Source organism: Pan troglodytes, chromosome 3, assembly GCF_028858775.2.
Source record: "Pan troglodytes isolate AG18354 chromosome 3, NHGRI_mPanTro3-v2.0_pri, whole genome shotgun sequence".
Lineage (NCBI taxonomy): Eukaryota > Metazoa > Chordata > Mammalia > Primates > Hominidae > Pan > Pan troglodytes.
The window spans coordinates 118,596,329-118,617,073 of NC_072401.2; positions in this window are offsets into that span (position 1 = coordinate 118,596,329).

The window sequence follows — 20,745 nt, forward strand, 5'->3', positions numbered from 1 at the left end:
AGTGGTTTGCTGGGCGGAGGGCTCTCAGGACTTTGGCCATGGACTGAAGACTGAACCGTTGGCTTTCCTACTTTTGAGGCTTTTGGAATGGACTGAGCCACTACTGGCTTCTTTCTTCCCCAGCTTGCAGACAGCCAATCATGGGACTTTGCCCTGTGATCCTGTAAGCCATTTCTCCCTAACAAGCTCCCTTCATATATACATATATCCTATTAGTTCTGTCCTTCTGGAGAACCCTAACACACTAATTAATCCAACTCTAATACACTAATTAATACTTTTGTGTTCTTTTTTCTTTTTAAAAAAATTTAAAAATTTTTTATTTTAAAGGAACATGATATGTGTATAGTTTTATGAGGTACATGAGGTAATAATCACATCAGGGTAAATAAGGTATCCATAACATCAAGTATTTGTCCTTTGTGTTGCAAACAATCCAATTATATTATTTTAGTTATTTTTAAAATGTACAATTAAATTATTTCTGACTATACTCACCTTATTATGCTATCAAATACTAGGTTTTAGTCATTCTTTCTAGTTTTTATTTTCCCATTAACCATCCCCTTCCCCTTGCTACCACCCGCTACCTTTCTCAGTCCTTAGTAACCATCCTTCCATTAATACTCTCTATCTCCATGAGTTCAATTCTTTTAATTTTAGATCCCACAAATAAGTAAGAACATGCAAAGTTTGCTTTCTGTGCCTGGGTTATTTTACTTAATTATCTACAGTTTCATCCATATTGTTGCAAGTGACTGGATCTCATTTTATATGGCTGAATAGTACTTCATTGTATTTCTGTACCACAATTACTTTATCCATTCATCCTCTGATAGACACTTAGGTTGCTTCCAAATATTGGCTATTCTGAATTGTGCTGTAATAAACATGGGAATGGAGATATCTCTGATATACTGATTTCCCTTCTTGTGGGTATATATCCAGTATTAGGATTGCTAGATCATATGGTAGCTCTATTTTTATTATTTAAGGAACCTCCATACTGTTCTCCATAGTGGTTGTACTAATACACACTCCCAACAATAATGTACAAACGTTACCTTTTCTCCACATTCTCTTCAGCATTTGTCTGTCTTTTGGATAAAAGCCATTTTAAGTGGGGTAAGATATCTCATTTCAATTTTGATTTGCATTTCTTTAATGATCAATAATGTTGAGCACCTTTTCTTATGCCTGTTTGACATTTGTATGTCTTCTTTTGAGAAGTATCTATTTATGTCTTTTGTCCATTTTTAAATAAGATTATTAAATTTTCTCCTACAGAGATACTTGAGCTCCTTATATATTGTGGTTATTAATCCATTGTCAGATGGGTAGTTTTCATATATTTTTTCCCATTCTGTATGTTGTCTCTTTTCTTTGCTGATTGTTTACTTTGTTGTGCAAAAGGTTTTTTTTTTAACTTCTAAATTCAGGGGTACAAGTACATGTTTGTTACATAGGTAAACTTGTGCCATGGAGGTTTGTTTTACATATTATTTCCTCACCCAGGTATTAAGCCTAGTACCCATTAGTTATTTCCCTGATCCTCTATCTCCTCTCACCCTCCACTCTCCAAAAATCCCCAGTATGTGTTGTTTCCTCTGTGTGTCCATGGTTCATGTGTTCTCATTATTTAGCTCCCACTTATAAGTGAGAACATGTGGTTTTTGTTTTTCTGTCCCTGTGTTAGTTTGCTAAGGATAATGGCCTGAAGCTTTATCCATGTCCCTGCAAAGGACATGACATTATTCTTTTTTGATGGCTGCATAGTATTCCATGATGTGTATATGTATATATATATATATATATATATATATATATATATATATATATACACCACATTTTTTAATCCAGTCTATCATTGATGAGCTTTTAGGTTGACATACCGAAAGGAATAGAAATCACTCTATTATAAAGACACATGCACACATATGTTCATTGCAGCACTATTCACAATAGCAAAGACATGGAATCAGCCTAAATACTTTGCAGATTTTTAACTTGATTTGATTCCATTTGTTTGTCTTTGCTTTGGTTGCCTGAGCTTGAGGGATATAACTAAAAAAAATCTTTGTCTACTTTAATGTCATGAAGAGTTTCTCTAATATTTACTTTAAGTAGTTTCATATTTTGATTTGATTGTTATATATGCTAAGAAATAGGGTTCTAATTTCATTTTTCTGCATATGGTTATCCAGTTTTCCCAGCACCATTTATTCAAGAGACTGTCTTTTCCTCAATGTATGTTCTTGGCACCTTTGCTAAAAATGAATTCGCTGTAGAATTCACTGTAGAATATCACTGTAGATGGATTTATTTCTGGTTTCTTCATTCTGTTCAACTGGTCATGTGTCTGTTATTACACCAGTAGCACGCTGTTTTGATTACTATAGCTGTGTAGTATATCTTGAAGTCAGGAAATGTGATTTCTCCAGTTTTGTTCTTTATTCTCAGGATAGCTTTGGCTATTCCTGCACTTTTGTGATTCCATATAAATTTCAGGATTGTGTTTTCTATTTCTGTGAAGAATGCTATTGGTATTTTGAAAGGGCTTGCGTCGAATCTGTATATTGTTTTGTTAGCATGGACATTTTAAAGAATATTAATTCTTCCAAACCATGAGCATGAAATATTTTTCCATTTGTTTTGTTTGTTCTTTTCAATTAACTGCATCAAAGTTTTGTAGTTTTCATTGTAGAGGTCTTTAACTTCTTTGGTTAATTCCTAGGTATTTAATTTTATTTGTAACTATTATTAACAAAATTATTTTATTGATGGAATTTTTAGAATGTTTGCAATTCAAATATAGACATTCTACTGATTTTTGTATGTTAATTTTATATCCTGCAACTTGACAGAATTTATCAATAATAATAGTTTTTTAGTGGAGTCTTTAGGTATTTTTCAATATATGATCGTATCATCTGAAACAAGGATACTTTGGTACCCTCCCAATTTAATGCCCTTTACTTCTTTCTCTTGTCTAATTGCTCTAGCTACCACTTCCAGTACCATGTTGAACAATAGCCTCTCAAAGGGCAACAGGAGCGCTGGGGGATCGATACCTAAGGCTGGCTCTGCTGGAGCTGTCATGTATGAACAAAGTTCCCCAGTGCCATGCCTACTGAAGCTTCATATCGGTCTAATCTCCAAGGAGATCCCCCTGCCAATTCAAGTGTCTATGGGAGTTCTGGGGTCTCCTGCAGCCGGCATCCCAGAAGTCCATGGCAGGAGTTGGCAGGGCCCCAGCCTGTTCACTCACCCTCTTCCTGAAGAGCAATTCAGAGCTAGGAGCCAGCCCTAGAGTTCAGGCACCCCATGTGTGATTCCCAGCTTCTTCCCTCTTCAGCCTCAGCATCTGCATCTTTTACCCATTCGTATTTGACCTTTTATTTCTAAAGAGCTGTTCAAATAATGTTGGTTTAATCAAAATCCTGGTCTCTTTCAGTGTGAGCAGCTCTTCCTGAATGCATCTCATCACCATCTTTTCCTCTCTTCTTACTTTCCTGATAATATCTTTGATGTACACATTTTGAAAGTTTCATTGAAGTCAAATATCTCTTTTTTGCTTTAGTTCCTTGTGCTTTTGATATTATGTCTAAGAATCCATTATTAAATCCAAGGTCATGAAGATTTACCCCTATGTTTTTTTCTAAAGATATTATGTTTTAGTTCTTTTATTTATGTTATTGATCCATTTTGAGTTAACTTTTATTTATGTTGTGAAATAGGTTTCCAACTTAAGTATTTTGCATGTGAATATTCAGTTTTCCAAGCAACTTCTGTTGAACAGACTATTCTTTTCCTATCAATTGATCTTGATACCTTTGTTGAAAATCATTAACTCTGTATGTATGGATTTATTTCCAAGCTCTTTATTTAATTTTATTGCTCTATATATTCCTATCCTTATACTAATACCTCTTTGCTTTGTTTATTGTAGCTTTGTAGTAAGTTTTACATTTGTTAAATATGAGTCTTCCAATTTTATTCTTTTTTTCTCAATATTGTCTTGGAAGCTTGGAATCCCTTGTGATTCTATATTCATTTGAGGATCAGCTTTTTCATTTCTACAAATTTTTATAGGGATTTGACAGAAATTATAATATTGTCTTGAACTGTACATAACTTTGGGTAGCATTGCAATTGTGATGATATTAAAGTGTCCAGTCCATGAAGGTGAAATTTTTTTTTCACTCATTTAGGTGCTCTTTAATTTCTTTGAACAATATTTTGAAATTTTTAATGTATAAGTCTTTTACCTCTTTGGTTAAATTTATTCCTAGGTATTCTATTCTTTTGAAAGCTATTGTAAATGGAATTCTTTTCTTAATTTTCTTTCTGAATTGTTTACTTCTGCTATATCAAAGCACAGCTATTTTTTTTTCTGCTCCATTCTCTCCACTCTCCTTTTCTGGAATTCCTCTTATGTATATGCTGGTATGCTTGACAGGGTAGCACAGGCCTCTTCCACTTTGTTCATTTTTCTTCAATCTTTTTCCTTCTGCTTCTCAGACTAGATAATTTCAGTGGACTTCTCATCAGGTTTGCTGACCTTTTCTTCTGCCTGATCACATCTGTTATTGTAAGCTTCTACTAATATTTTTATTTCAGTTACTGTAATTTTTAGCTTTAGGATTCTGTTTTGCTCCATTTTATTTCTGTTTCTATATTGACATTTTTCATACTCCATAAATTTTTGTTAGAATTGGACATTTTGAATATTATAATGTATTTAACTTAGATATTAGATTTCCTCCCTCCTCATGCTGTGTTTTTACTGCTTAATGTAAGTCATATCTGTTTGTTTGTTAAGTACCTTTCTAAACTATTTTGTAAAGTCATTATTCTTTGTAATGTGTAGTTTCTGAACTGTTTTTCTTTAGCTTGTGTTTTGGTAGTGTTTTAAAAGAAATATCTTTGAACCTCAGGAGCCAAAAGAAAGAAGGGAAAGAAAGAAAAACAGAGAAGAGAAAGAGCAAGAATAAGAATAAATAAACACAACCTTTGCCCCATCTTTGCAGATTGGCTGTGTACTGAGGTACTCCTTTAACATCTAGCCAGGCCATTTCAGCTGGTGGTGAAAGTTTAGAGTCATATTAGAGTCTTATCATGACGTTACCTCCATGCATACATCATGGCCTGGGCATATGCATGACTTCCTGTATTTCCTAGATTACCAGAATCCTTCCCCCACCTTTTTTTTTGAGCCAGGTCAGAGCAGTTTTCAAGGTAATATTTGGAGTTTGCTGTGTTCAACAAATCCTATGTATAGTTAATCTTTAGCATAAATTTAACAACATTTTGAAACTTGAGTACATGGAATGCTGTATTCATATCCACAGGAAAGTTGACAGGATCTATATAAAAATCTGTTTTGTTAAGAGCTGGGATCATGACATTAATACTTACCATGCCTATACGCCTTCAATACCTCTTTAATACAATAGTAAATCACTCTCTTTTGCCTGTTCTTGTTTATAAAAGTGGGTCACTCTCTAGTCCTTGCCATTGAGTTGCTGGGGGATGTATACTGTACTCTATACTCTTGCTTGGCAGTTCAGGTTGAAGTGAATAAAAGAAAGAGAGATTAGCCACTTAGGTCATGAAAAGAGTAAGCCAACATTTTGTCCTTTGCCCCTTAAGATTTTAAAACTGATTTGTATTGTATTAGGTTTGTACCAGAATAACATATACATATCTTATTATTTAGTTTATTATTCCCTGGTTCTAATAGGTCTGTTATCTCACCACTGGTAGACAATAAAATAAGATATGCTGGTGAGGATGTGAAGAAAAAGGAACCCTTATACATTGTTGGTGGGAATGCAAATTAATATAGCCATTATAGAAAACAGTTTCTCAAAAAAAACCAAAAGAACTACCATATGATCTACCAACTTCACTACGAGATAGTTATCCAAGGGAAAGGAAATCAGTATGTCAAAGGCATGCCTGCACCCCCACATTTATTGCAGCATTATTTACAATACCATGAAATGGAATCAACCTAAATGTCCATCAACAAATAAATAGTTAAAAATGTGTTATATACACAGAATTGAATACTCTTAAGTCATGAAAAAGTGAAATCTTGTAATTTGTAGCAAAATAGATAAGCCTGGGAGACATTATGTTAAATAAGTCAGGCACAGAAAGGTAAGTACCACATGCTATTACTCATATGTGAACGGTAAATGAATTTTGATCTCCTGTGAAGTAGAAAGTAGAGTAGTAGGTATTTAGAGGCTGGAAATGAAGTTGGGATGAGACAATTGGGAGAGATTGGTTAATGAATACAAAATTACAGCTAGACAGGGGGAGTGAGTTCTCATATTCTGTAGCACTATATGATGAATATGATTAATTATAACATTACATGTTTTCGAAAAGCTGGAAGAGATAATTTTGAATGTTGACAACACAAAGAAATATTAACAGCAAATGTTTGAGGTGATGGGATGGGAAAAAAACTACAACAGTAAAGAATCTGATCACTTTTGCGTGCCCTAATTTTGAAAAAAGAAAAAACAACAACAACAACAAAAAAAAACTCTGCATGGCTTTTACCACTAGACTTTCAGTCCTCCATTGTCTACTCGAACAGTAATCTTCTGCAGCTGTGGATTTTGTTTTGTTTTGTTTTGTTTTTTGCCTCACAATATTTTTGAGTAAAGCCTCTACTTTTCTACCATGAGTGAATTCCAAATTAGGTGAAACAATGGCAAGCACCTTACTTCAATTCTCCAAGTAGTCCTAGACAGGTTAAAACAAACAATACTGTTTGCAAATAAGGTATCCTCTGCTCCTTCCACATCCAGGGACTAGCATCCCAAACTAGGAATGCAGGCTGCTCCCATCAACACACTGCCAAGCAGAGGAGGAAGGTAGAGCCAGTGTAAATAAAAATGTCTCAAAACTTGTTTTTTACTATTTTAAAGGCCCTTTTCCTTGGTTCAGTGTTCTTTTGATTAATATAAACCCTTGGCTGTTTTCCAGAGTTCTGGCAAAGCTGACTCTGGCACTGTTTGCAAGATTTGTTGATGTCTATTTGAACTGATGGGCCATAAGAGCTGCCTACTTCACGATGTTTGCTGATGTCACTCTGGTGGCTGATGGATTTGGAATACATATGTTCATCAGGCAATATTGGTTCCTTCAGTATGGCTGAATTGACTTAATTGTACAAATCGAAAGTAATTTGTTGTATATAGGTCTTCTTTATCGATGTTTAACTTATATAAATAAAATATTTAGTGACAAAATTATTTTATTCATACATTTTCTTTGAATAGTATTTCTAAGCCCCAAATGCATTGCTCTTACCATCTCAAAATAATTGACGTCTATGGCTCATCTTAACAGACATACAAGAGACGCTTTTAACCTTAAGCATTAAAGGTTTAATATCCCCCAAAGCTGATAACATCTCTGAAAAGAGGAGAGTATAAGAAGCTAATGTCTGACAATCTACTACCAGTAATATGGGTTGAATTTAAAACCATAATCCTGCGTGAGTCACTTTATTCTTTGAATCAGAAATAATAAAGGTGTCAACAACAACCAAAAAAAAAAGGTTTCTTAAAAAAGCATTTTGATTTAACTCTATTCTGTTTGTCACCAGTAGATACTGTCTACACTGCATTGAAATCAGAAAATGGATGACCCATCTCCTGCATGAGATTATTTTCAGTGGCAGCGGGAATCTTTGTCTCTTTTGTCTGACCAGAACCTTTCTTTATCCTCAGAGGAAACCACCTCTCATAAAAATCTTAAACTGGTTCAATTATAAGAACACGAACAATTTTGGTATATTTTTTGAAAATAATTAGTTTTGGGCTGAACGTGGTGGCTCATGCCTTAATCCTAGCACTTTGGGATGCAGAAGTAGGAGAGTCACTTGAGCTCTGGAGTTCAAGACCAGCCTGGGCAACATAGTGAAACCACATTTCTGCTAAAAAAGAAAAAAGAAAAAGAAAAAAAAAGAAAATAATTAGTTTTGCAACAGTGTCTTAGAAAGACCACAGATACACATCTACAGAACCCAACTGGTCCCATCTAAGTCTTGCTAAATCTTTCACATCAGAGGCCTGATAGAAATTAAGCTAAATGTTATGAGCATCAACATACAACCACCAGCATATGCCAGAAGAGAGAATCTGACAGCAGCAAAATGGATTGTAGGTGCTAGATAATGACATCCCACATATATATTATATATATATATATATCCCACATATTTATATAATATATAATATTATATATACCCCCATATACATATTATATATAATATATAATATAATATTAATAATTATATATTAATATAATATATATATTTATATATTATATATATTTTTTGGCAAATATAATATATTATATTATATATTATATAAATATATATAATATTATATATATATTATTTTTTGGCAAATACTAAGCATGATTAATAAACCAGAATTCAAACAATTGTATGACAAGTTAGGTTCAGAGAAAAAAACATGTCATAAAGACACTAATAATATGAAACAAAAAGATTTTGTTTTTGATTAAACAAACATGGAACTAGAAACACATGGAACATAATATTTCAAAAAAAGTGTTTGTTACTGCTTCTAGTTTCTTAATCTCTACATATTTTACATATCATAATTTTTGACAGAATCCTCAATGGCCTAGAATTTACTAAAGGCAATACAGATTGTTTGGTTCTCAGCAGCATTCAAAACTAGTGTAGACCATGCTTTGATTCTTGAATTTTTTCTTTCTTTGGATGCCATTGTTAGAACATATGGAGAAACATAATGCCATAATCTCTATCTCTATTATTCCTTGATTTTCAGACAAAATCGGTGTCTTCTTATATGCTTGTCTTTCTGCAACAATGTATTTTCAGGTAAAAACTTTATATATTATAAAAGTTTTGGTATAGAAATGACAAAGAAACTGTATTAGGCTAGTTTTTTATTGATAGATTTATGTGCTTATGCATAGAAAAAATAATTGAGGCTAAACTATGTACCTTTCATAGTTTCATTTAATGTTTTGTCAGGTTCATTAAGCAGTTGAAAACTATATAACATCAGCTGACTTTCCTTAACTTGTGCTGCCAACATTACAACTCCTTGAAAGCCTTGTAATACTATTTCTGTCATAATAATTATTAAAATTATTTATTCCAATTATGTAAATTTATATCTCTTGAGTAGATGGCAAAACAAAAAGAAAAGTTGTTATATTGCAGAAGAAAATACCCACACTTCCTCAGTGCTAGGTATGGTCTCCTGAGGGAACCAGTGTGCCTGGTAATCTCTATCTGTACTTAGTAGACTGCTTGTTAAAATGATGTCAGTTTACTGCCCAGCACTAACATGACATAAAGTTTTAGATTGTTAAATACTTCCCATTATTGTTAACATAAGTATTTTTTATATACAAAAATTAAACTCAAATGGCAAAAAAGTATTTTGTATTAATGTTTGGTTGATATGAATATTTTTGCATACAATTACTGTTTAACTCTCTGTGGTTTTATTTATAAAACATGAATAGAATTCCTAAAATCTAATTTTTAGATTGAATATTATAATTTTAACAAGGGTTGTTTATTTTATACAAATTGGAAAATAGTAAATAGTATTATCTAACCAGTCATACATGTGCTTTATATTAGTATGTCATATATATAATTATTTCAAAGTAATGCCTAATGGCATTGCAATTTTAGATGGATATCACCAGAATAAGCCAAAGACAATTATTTTATTTAGAAATTGATATTATGAATGCTGCAATTATCATCCTGAATTTTTTTAATGATTGAATTTTACGTATGCAAAATTTATGTAGATAAATTTGAAGCACTAAAACTACATGAGTTATTGGACTAGAAAGAAAAAACACATGACCCTCAATTCAAATTAGTTTTTGTCTTAGTTTTTATTTGACAAGACATCTATGATTGACACTTGACTAAATTTGAGAATAATTTGTTTTTCTTTTTTTAAAAAAAAGGGTGGAGTGAGATGACAAAATGCAAGGCTTCACAATTGTTTCTCCCACAGAAACACGAAATTTAACAACCATCTAAACAACAAAATCACCTTCATGCACGCCAAAAATCAATTGAAAACTCACAGTACCTAATTTTTAATTCATATCCTTGAAAGAGGCACTGAAACAGGTAGGAAACACACTCTAGTATTGCTGACAACACCCATCTCACATCCCCCTACAGCAGCTGCATGGTGCAGAGAAAGGATCTATGAACTTGGGAGAAGGAGAGCACAGCAATTGTGAGATCATGCATTGAAATCAGCACTTCTCAGTCACAGCAGAAAACAAAAGTGGGCTTAACTCAGCTGAGCCCCAGCCAGAGAAGAATTACCCATCCCTGTGGTCTGAATATGAGTTTTGGCAAGCTTCACCACCAAGGCTAATGCGCTTTGGGGCTCTAATTAAATTCAAAAGGCAGTCTAGGCCATGAGGACTGCAACTCCTAGGCAAGTTCTAGTACTGAGCTGGCGGCCTTGGAGCCAGTTGGTCTTGGATCATTCCTTGAGACAACAGCTGGGGTGACTATGGGAGTTTGTGCACTACCCATCACCCAACCCCAGGCAGCACAGTTCACAAGTCCAGAAGAGACCCCTGCCTTTGGCTTGAGGAGAGGAGATGGAAGAATAAAGACAACCTTGCCTTGCATCTTGGATATCAACTCTGGTACCCAAGGATAGGGCACCTACCAGGATAGGGCACCAGGCAGATTCATGAGACCCCCATTTCAGGCTCTAGTACCTAGACAACATTTCTAGGCACACCCTGGACCAGAAGGGAACCGACTGCCTTGAAAAGAAGATGTATTCCTGGCAGGATACAATATCTGTTGACTAAAGAGACCATGGGCCCTGAATAACCAGCAACAATACGCCGTGGTCTTTAGGTGAAACTCTGAGATGTGCTGACTTCAGATGAGACTCAGCACACTGTATCCAAGCTGCAGTGGCTATAGTGAGAGATTTATTCAGCTTGAAAAAAGCACAGGGAAAAGTAAAAGATACTTTGCTTTGCAACTTAAGTACCACCTCAGCCATGAAGGGTAGAGCACTAAGTGTGCCCTTGGGGTCCCAAATTTCAGGCCTTGGCTCTCAGTTGGCACTTCTGGACCTGGGCCAGAGGGGATCCTACTCTCCTGAAGGATGAGTTTCATGCCTAGCAGCATTCATCACAGGCTAACCAGAGAATCCTTGAACCTTGAGTGAACATTGGAGGTCGCCTGCCAGTAAACTCCATGTCCCTGTGGTTATGCTGATCATAGAATGAGGCTCCTCTGCCTGTGGAAAATGGAAGTAAGAATAGGGAGGATTGCATCTTTTTGTTCAAGTGCTGTCTTAGCTGCAGTAGCAAACAGATCTCTAAGGTTTATGACACGAGTCCTTTGCTCCTGGACAGCATCTCTGAGTCTTCCTAGGGCCTGAAAGACTCATCACATTGAAGGGAAGGACACAAACGGGCACATCTAAGAATTATTGGCCCAACAGAGGAGGGAGGGAAAGAGATAGGGGTAGATTATTCAAAGGGATAACAGAGAACTTCCTAAACCTAAAAAAAAAAAAAATATATCAATATCCAAATACAAACAGGGTATAGAATACCAAGCACATTTAAACCAAAGAAGACTAAATCAAGACCTTAATAACCAAATTCCCGAAGATCAAGGATAAAGACTGAATTCAAAAAGCAGCAAAAGAAAAGAAACATACAAGGGAGCTCCAATAAGTCTGGCAGTAGACTTTTCGGTGGAAATCTTACAGGCTAGGATAGAGTGGCATGATATATTTAAAGTCTGGAGGAAAAAATGTCACCCTAGAATAGTATATGCAGTAAAAATATCCTTCAAACATAAAGGAAAAATAAAGACTTCTCCAGACAAACAAAAGAAGAGGGATTTCATCAACAACAGACCTGTCCTACTGGAAATGCTAAAGGGAGTACTTTAATCAGAAAGAAAAGGATGTTAATGAGCAATAAGAAGTCATCTGAAGATACAAAACACACCAATAATAGTAATTATGCAGAAAAACAGAATATTATAATACTGTAACTGTGATTTGTAATCTACTCTTTTTTTGTAAAGAAAACAACATTTTATTAAAATCAAAAAATTTTCCCCAAAAGACATCTTTGAGTAAATGAAAAGATAAGCTACTGGCTGGGAAAAAATATTTTATATAAACAGCATATTTTACTCTGTTTGTATCTTCACCTATCCCTCTACTTTCCTTTTTTATTATTGTTATACTTTAAGTTCTGGGGTACATGTGCAGAATGTGCAATTTTGTTACATAGTTATACATGTGCCATGGTGGTTTGCTGCACTCATCAGCCCATCATCTACATGAGGTATTTCTCCTAATGCTATCCCTCCTCTTGCCCGCCATCTCCCAAACAAGAAAGGCAAAAATGGGTAAATGGGATTATATCAGGTTAGAAAGCTTATGCACAGCAATGGAAACAACCAATAAAATGAAGAGATAACCCACAGAGCAGGATAAAATATTTGAAAACTCCCCATCTGACAAGGGATTAATAACTGGAATATATAAGGAGCTCAAAAATCTCTGTAGGAAAAAAATTATAATAATCCAATTAAAAATGGGCAAAATATCTGAATAGGCATTTCCAAAAAGATGATGTACAAATGGAAAGCAGGCATACAAAAACATACTCAATATCACTGATCATCTGAGAAATGCGAAACAAAACTACAATGAGATATTATCACACCTCAGTTAAAATAACTTTTATCCAAAAGACAGTCAATAACAAATGCTGGTGAGAATTTGGGGAAAAGGGAACACTTGTACACTGTTGGTGGGAATGTATATTAGCATAACCACTGTGGAAAACAGTTTGGAGTTTCCTCAAAACACAAAAAGTAGAGCTACCATATGATCCAGCAATCCCACGGCTGGGTATACAGCCAAAAGAGGGGAAATTGGTATATCAAAGAGATATCTGCACTCCCATGTTTGTTGCAGTACTGTGAATAATAGTGCAGATTTGGAAGCAACCTAAGTGCTCAGCCACAGATGAAGGGTTAAAGAAAATGTAGTATACATACACAATGTAGTACTATAGTAATGAAAAATAAGATCCTATCATTTGCAGCAACATTGATGGAGCTAGAGGTCATTATCTTAAGTAAATAAGGTACGCACAGAGAACAAACATTGCATGTTCTCTCTTATTTGTGTGTGCTAAAAATGAGAAGAATTGAACTCATCAAGATAGAAAGTAGAACGATTGCTACCAGAGACTGGCAAGGGCAGTGGAGGAATGGGAGGGAGAGGATGGTTAATGGGTACAAAAATATGGTTGAAAAGCATTACTAAGACTTAACTGTTCGATGACACAACAGGGTAACAATAGTTAATTTAATTCTACCTTTAAAATAGAAGAGGAGTATAATTGGATGGTTTGTAATACAAAGGATAAATGCTTGAGGTAATGGAGTCCCCATTTTTCGTGATGTAATTATTATGCATCACATGTCTGTATCAAAATATATCAGGTACCTCAGAAATATGCACACCTGCTATGTACCCACAGAAACTAAATACTTAAAAAGTGACTTAGACTGAATTCAAATTAACAATTTAGCCTTGCACATAAAGGAACCAGAAAAAATAAAATAAAATAAAACATTTTTAAAAAGCTAGCAGGAGAAAATAAATAATTGAAATTAGAAAAAACTGAATGAAATCAAGATGCAAAAATCCAATAAAAGATTAATGAAACTGAGATTTGTTTTTTTGGAAAAAAAAGAAAGATCCAAATAATCACAATCAGAAACAGCAAATGTGATATTACTACTAATCCTGCAGAAATACAGAAGATTCTCAGAAACTACTATGAACAATATTAAACAAAGAAATTAGAAAATCTATCAGTAAATGAATAAATTCCTGGAAGCACACAATCTCCCAAGATTGAATCTCAAGAAAGATATTGAAACCCTGAATAGACTAATACCAACTTGTAAAATTAAATCAACATTAAATAACTACCAACCAAAAAGAGTCCTGGAATATATACATTTACAGCCAAATTCTACCAGGCATACAAAAAAGATTGATACCAATCTTATTAACACTATTTCAAAAAGTTAAGGAGGAGATCTCCCCACTAACGCACTATGAAACCAGCATTAGCCTCATACCAAAATCTGTCAGAGACACAATAAACAAAAACCAACTATAGACCAATATCCCAGACCAACATAGACACAAATATCCTCAACAAAATATTAACAAACCAAATCCAGCAGCAAATAAAAAAGTTAATATACCATGATGAGGTAGGCTTTATTCCAGGGATATAAAGCTGGTTTAACATACACAAGGCAATAAATGTGATTCTACACATAATCAGAATAAAAGACAAAAAACATATAATCATCTCAATAGACATAGAAAAATCTTTCTATAAATCTATCATTCCTTCATGACAAAAACCCTCAACAGACTAGGTGTCAAAAGAACATATCTCAAAATAATAAGGACCATGTATGAAAAACTCACATCCAACATCAAATTGAATGGGCAAAGGCTGGAACCATTCCCCTTTAGAACTAGAAATAGCCACAAAGAAAGTAAAATATGTAAGAATACAGCTAACCAAAGAGGTGAAATATCTCTAGCAGCAGAACTACAAAACACTGCTGAGAGAAGTCAGAGATGACACAAATGGAAAAACATTTTATCCTCATGAATTGAACAAAACAATATCATTATAATTAGTTTCATATGTCCAAAAGCAAGTTACAGATTCAATGCTATTCCTATCAAACTACCAACGGCATTTTTCACAGAAATAGAAAACACTATTTAAAAACTTATATAGAACTAAATGAGAGCTCGAATACCCAAAGCAATCATGAGCAAGAAGTGTATAGCCAGAGGCATCACACTGCCCAATGTCAAACTATGTAGTAAGACTACACTCTCCAAAACAGGATGATATTGGTACAAAAACAGACACATAGACCAAAGGAACAGAATAGAAAACTCAGAAATAAAGCCATACACCCACAAACATCTGACCTTTAACAAGGCTGAGAAAAACAAGCAATGGGCAAAGGACTCCCTATTCAATAAACGGTCCTGGGATAACTGGCTAGCCATATGCAGAGAAATCAAACTAGACTGTTATATTTTGCCATATGCAAAATTTAACTCAAGATGGATTAAAGATTTAAATGTAATACCAAAACTACAAAAATCCTAGAAGAAAATCTAGAAAATACCCATCTTAACATTGGCCTTGGGAAAAAATTTTTGGCTAAGACCTCAAAAGCAATTGAAACAAAAACAAAAATTGACAATTGGGACCTAATTAAACTAAAGAGCTTCTGCATGGCAAAATAAACTATCAACAGGGAAAACAGAAAACCTACAGAAAGGGAAAACATATTTGCAAATCATGCACCCAACAAAGGCCAATATTCAGAATCCATAAGGAACTTAAAGAAATCAATAGGCAAAAACAAACAACCCCATTGGAAAATGGGCAGAGAATATAAACAAACATTTCTCAAAAGAAGACATACAAGCAGCCAACAAACATATGAAAAAACGTTCACCGTTATCGGCAGTCATCAGAGAAATGCAAATCAAAACCACAATGAAATGCCATCTCATACCAGTCAGATGACTATTATTAAAATGTCAAAAAACAACAGATGCCAGTGATGGTTTGGAGAAAAGAAAATGTTTATATACATCATTGGTGGGATGCAATTTAGTTCAGCCACTGCGCAGAGTAGTTTGGAGGTTTCTCAAAGAAATTAAAATAGCTATATTGAACCAATTAGTTCCATTACTGGGTATATACCCAAAGGAAGAGAAATCATTCTACCAAAAAGATACATAGACTCATATGTTCATCACTGCACTATTCACAACAGCAACAACATGGAATCAAGCCTGGTGCCAATGAATGGTTGAGTGGAGAACGAAATGTGTTACACACACACCATAGAATACTACACAGCCATAAAAAGGATAAAAACATATCCTTTTCAGCATCATGGATGCAGTTGGACGCCATTATTCTACGTGAATTAATGGAGGTGGAGAAAACAAAATAGAGAATGTTCTTACTTATAAGTGGGAGCTAAGCATTGAGCATACATGGTCATAAATATGGGAACAATAGGCACTGTAGGCTACTAGAGGCAAGCAGGAGAGAGCGGAGTGTGGTTTGAAAACTGCCTGTTGGGTACTATCCTCACTACCTGGATGATATGATCTGTACCCCTTCAGTATCACACAATATGCCCATATAACAAACCTGCACGTATACCCCCTGTATCTAAAATAAAAGTTGAGATTATTTTTAAAAAGTAAAATGACAAACTACAGATTGGGAGAAAATATTTGCAATTCTTATATCTCGTAAGTGTCTAGTATTCATAATAAATGAAGAATGCTTTCAACTTATTCACATAAAGACAAATAACCCAACTTTTAAGTGGTAAAGGATTTTAATAGACATTTCTCCAAAGAAGCAATATAAAGGGCTGCCAAACCTATGAAACTATAACATCATTAATTTGAGAAATGCAAATGCAAATCACAGTGAGATACCATTTCACACTTACTAGGATAATTATACTAAAAAATGGAAGGTAAAAAGTGTTAGCAATGATCTAAAGAAATTAAAATCCTTGCACATTTCTGGTGCAAATGTAAAATTGTACAACCATTGTGGAAAACAGTTTGGTGGTCCCTAAGAGAGTTAAAGATAAAATGACCACATGATCCATTTGTTCTGCTTCTACATATTTATCTAAAAGAATTGAAGAGGTGCACAAAAAAATTTATATTCATGCATGTTCAATAGTAAAAGGAGGAACCAACTCCAATGTCCATAAATGAATACATGGATAAATAAATCATGATAAATCAATACAATCAAATATTATTCTTTTATAAAAATGGAATGAGATACTGATATATGCTTCAGCATTGATGAACCTCAAAAGCATGATTCTAAATGAGAAGAGCTGGACACAAAACGTCACCTATTGTATGACTCCATTTATGTGAAATACCTAGAATAGGTAAATACATATACATAAAGCATATTGGATTTGCCAGTGGCTGGAAAGAGGGCTGAATTTGGAAACTGCTTATTGGGTATTCAGTTTCTTTTGGGAGTGATAGACGTTCCAAAACACTATGAATCTAGTAAATGCCGTTTAATTTTTCACTTTAAACTAGTTAATGTTATATTGTGTGAAATTTCCTTCAATATAAATGTCAGTCATAAGTTTGATGAGATATCTATGAATGATTTAGCATCTTGTAAAATCATTTCAAAACCTTTTGCTACATGTTGCAAGACATGTCTCTAAAGAGAAAATATTGACTATTTTCTTCAAACATAATTTTTCACAATTCTTATTACTGGTTGTCTTTGTTGTTTTTTTGTTGTTGTTGTAAACTAACTAAATTGAAAAGTTTAAAATTGTGAGTTATAAAAGAAACACATTTAATATGGAAAGTTTGTGATCAAATTCTAAAAATTACCATACATAATTATCAGTACTGTTTGCTAGAAGCCAGTCTGAGATGAAATTCTAGTTTCATCTTTTTCCAAATGTATTACAAAGGATGGACAATTTTTGTTTCCAAATCTGTTTTCTTTGAAAAAGTTAAAATTTAGGAATTAAAATGTGATTAATGATGTAACTGCCATGAATTTTTTGAGAAATTAAATGTATGACTATATGTAAATAAATAAGATTCACACCACTGCACTTCAGCCTGGGCGACAGAGCGAGACTCAGTCTAAAAAAAAAAGGATAAATTATAATGATAATAGTTGTTATTGTTGTTATTTTCTATCATCTTCTTGAGTTGTAGGTTTAACCTATCTCTTTTTCCCCCTAAATTGCAATGCTAATTTTGTTGTTGGCTAAATACGTATCTCCTGTCACTACATCATACTTGTTATAAATTCATTTGATAATTCTATCTTGTTTAGTTTTGATTAAACCATTCCTGTTTAAAACTTTGAAGATTATAAAATGTAGTAATTCATTTTTAAATGTACTCAAGTGTATATTCAATAGTATAGTTACTGTTATAAATTCACAGACAAAATAGCTCAATGATTCATTCTCCTAAAGTCAATTATTTCTTAATATACAGTTCTTTAGTCAAACAAATAATATTTGACTAAAGAGTCATTAGTTACGTGTTTAGGATAAAAACCATTTGAAAATCCTGTCATTTGTGACAACATAGATGGAACTGGAGGACATTATGTTAAGTAAAATAGGCCAGGAAGAGAAAGCTAAACACCATGTTTTCACTCATAAATGGAAGCTAAAAAAAAGTTCATATCATCGAATTCTACAAACAGAGAATACTAAAGGCTGGGGAAGGGAGATTAAGAAGAGGTTTATTAAAGGATACAAAATTACCACTAGATAGGAGGAATAAATTCTAGTGTCCTCTACTACTGTAAGATGACTGTAGTTAACAATAATGCATTATATAGTTTTGAATAGATAGAAGAAGGATATTGAATGTTCCCAAAACAAAGAAATAAAAAATGTTTGAGATGACAGGTATGTTAACTACCCCACCTGATAACTATATATTATATGTATCAAAATATCATATGTACCCCATGAATATGTACAATTCTTTTACAAAATAATTACAAAACAAATTTATAAACACATAAGAAAACAAATACTATGTGTAAGAACAACATAAGTTCATAAATAGCTATATTTCAAAAAGGAAAGTCCGGTGAAATGCATGTTAATTTCACCAATTGCTTTATCTAACAAGATATTTAATATGAATATAAGTATAGTTTCTTACCATAATATTGTGTTTGACATTAAGGTATCATGTTCATGGAGGACATTCATTTCAATAGGTTTAACATCGTTCTATCCTTTCTACATAGTAGAAAGTAGATTAAAGTCCTCTAGTATCCTTTCCTTACTACAATGTAGATGGGATCTCAAGATTGCTGGTTTGGTCGAATTTTTTTAGTTGCTTTTTCAAAGGTTGTTGAGAATTGTTAGCAACTTTATAGACTCTATAATCCACAACAAATCTAATTACCTCTGGAAAAAAATACAAAACAATTTTATTTTTCTATTTCTGACTCAAGGATAAAGATACATACATGTATAATTAAAATCACGTCTTTTAAATAGTTATTCAAAGTGGTGGAGGAAGTAACTTATTGAAATACTTTACATTTACAACTTTGGTAATAGTTGTAGTAGTTGTCCAAGTATCTACAACTGTTTTATGAATGAAGTTGTCACTTTCATAGATTTTTTTTACTTATAACTGAATTCCTGTTTATAAAAGCTTAATTATGAAAATATTTTAATGCAATTTTAATCTATTCAGGCTGTCATAGCAAAACTTCACAGACGGGGGGGCTTAAACAACAGACATTTATTTCTCACAGTTCTGGAGATTGGGAAGTCCAAGCTCAAGGTACAGGCAAGGCAGATTTATTCTGAGATCTCTTCTCTTGTCTAGCAGGTGGCTGTCATTTAGCTGTATCCTCATATGACCTCTTATTAGTGTTTACACACAGAGAAAGAGAGAAAAAGAGTGAGAGAGAGAGAGAGAGAGAAAGAGAGATAGAATGAGCAGACAAGAGCTAGTTCTCTGAGGTCTCTTCTTAACAAAATCACTAATCCTAGCAGATTATAGCCCCACCCTTACGGTCTTATTTAGCCTTAATCACTTCTATACAGGTCTTACCTCCAAATAGTCACATTGGAGGTTAGAGCTTCAACGTATGAATTGTGGGTGAGGGGACACATTTTAGATCATAGCAAATAAATACATCTTTTGATGTAAAAATCCTTTCAGTTAAATTTCAGTATCAGTATAATGGAATATATTTTAAACAATTCCAGGGTTCGAAGAGAAAAACATTTACATTTTTCAGCCAAATTTCCGTATCAGTATAATGGAATATATTTTAAACAATTCCAGGGCTCAAAGAGGAAAATGTTTACATTTTTTCATATTTACACAATTTGGAATTATATTAACTCTTCATATAAAAATCCATGTTTTAAAATATTACTGTGGATAAATACACATTACTTAAAATAATTTTCAAAACAGCAAAATACAGGATGAGACAAAATGCTGATGGAGAAGATGTCTACCCATCAACAAACCATTAGAAATTCCAGCTTATGCTCTACAATAAAACATGCTGTGTAGAAGTGATTGCATTTGAAGTTATTGGTACATTTGAATGCAAACTACCCAACCATGAAAAATGAGGCTTCCATTTGCTATAAAAATAAATTAAGAGGCAATGCTTTGCTGGCAAAGCCATTTGAGCACCTCAGTTCATAACTATTGATGGTACCATTAACAGATGTCTTTGCTCGCACTGTGAGCTGCCTTATGATATTGTTATATTCAGCATTACTTTATATCTAAAGTGTATGTAGGAAACTTGTTTGAGGGTATAATAAAACCTATCCCAAGGTAGAGATCCTGAGGGAAATTATACAATAATGTTACCTACATAACTAATTTTCTTCTTATGAAATCATGATTCCCACTACACTTTTAGAGCTATTGAAACTATTGTTTAGCATCACCATTTCCATGTTAATATCTCAGTAAATCACACAAATGTAATACTTGGTGCAGAAAGTGAGCCATTTCTTTT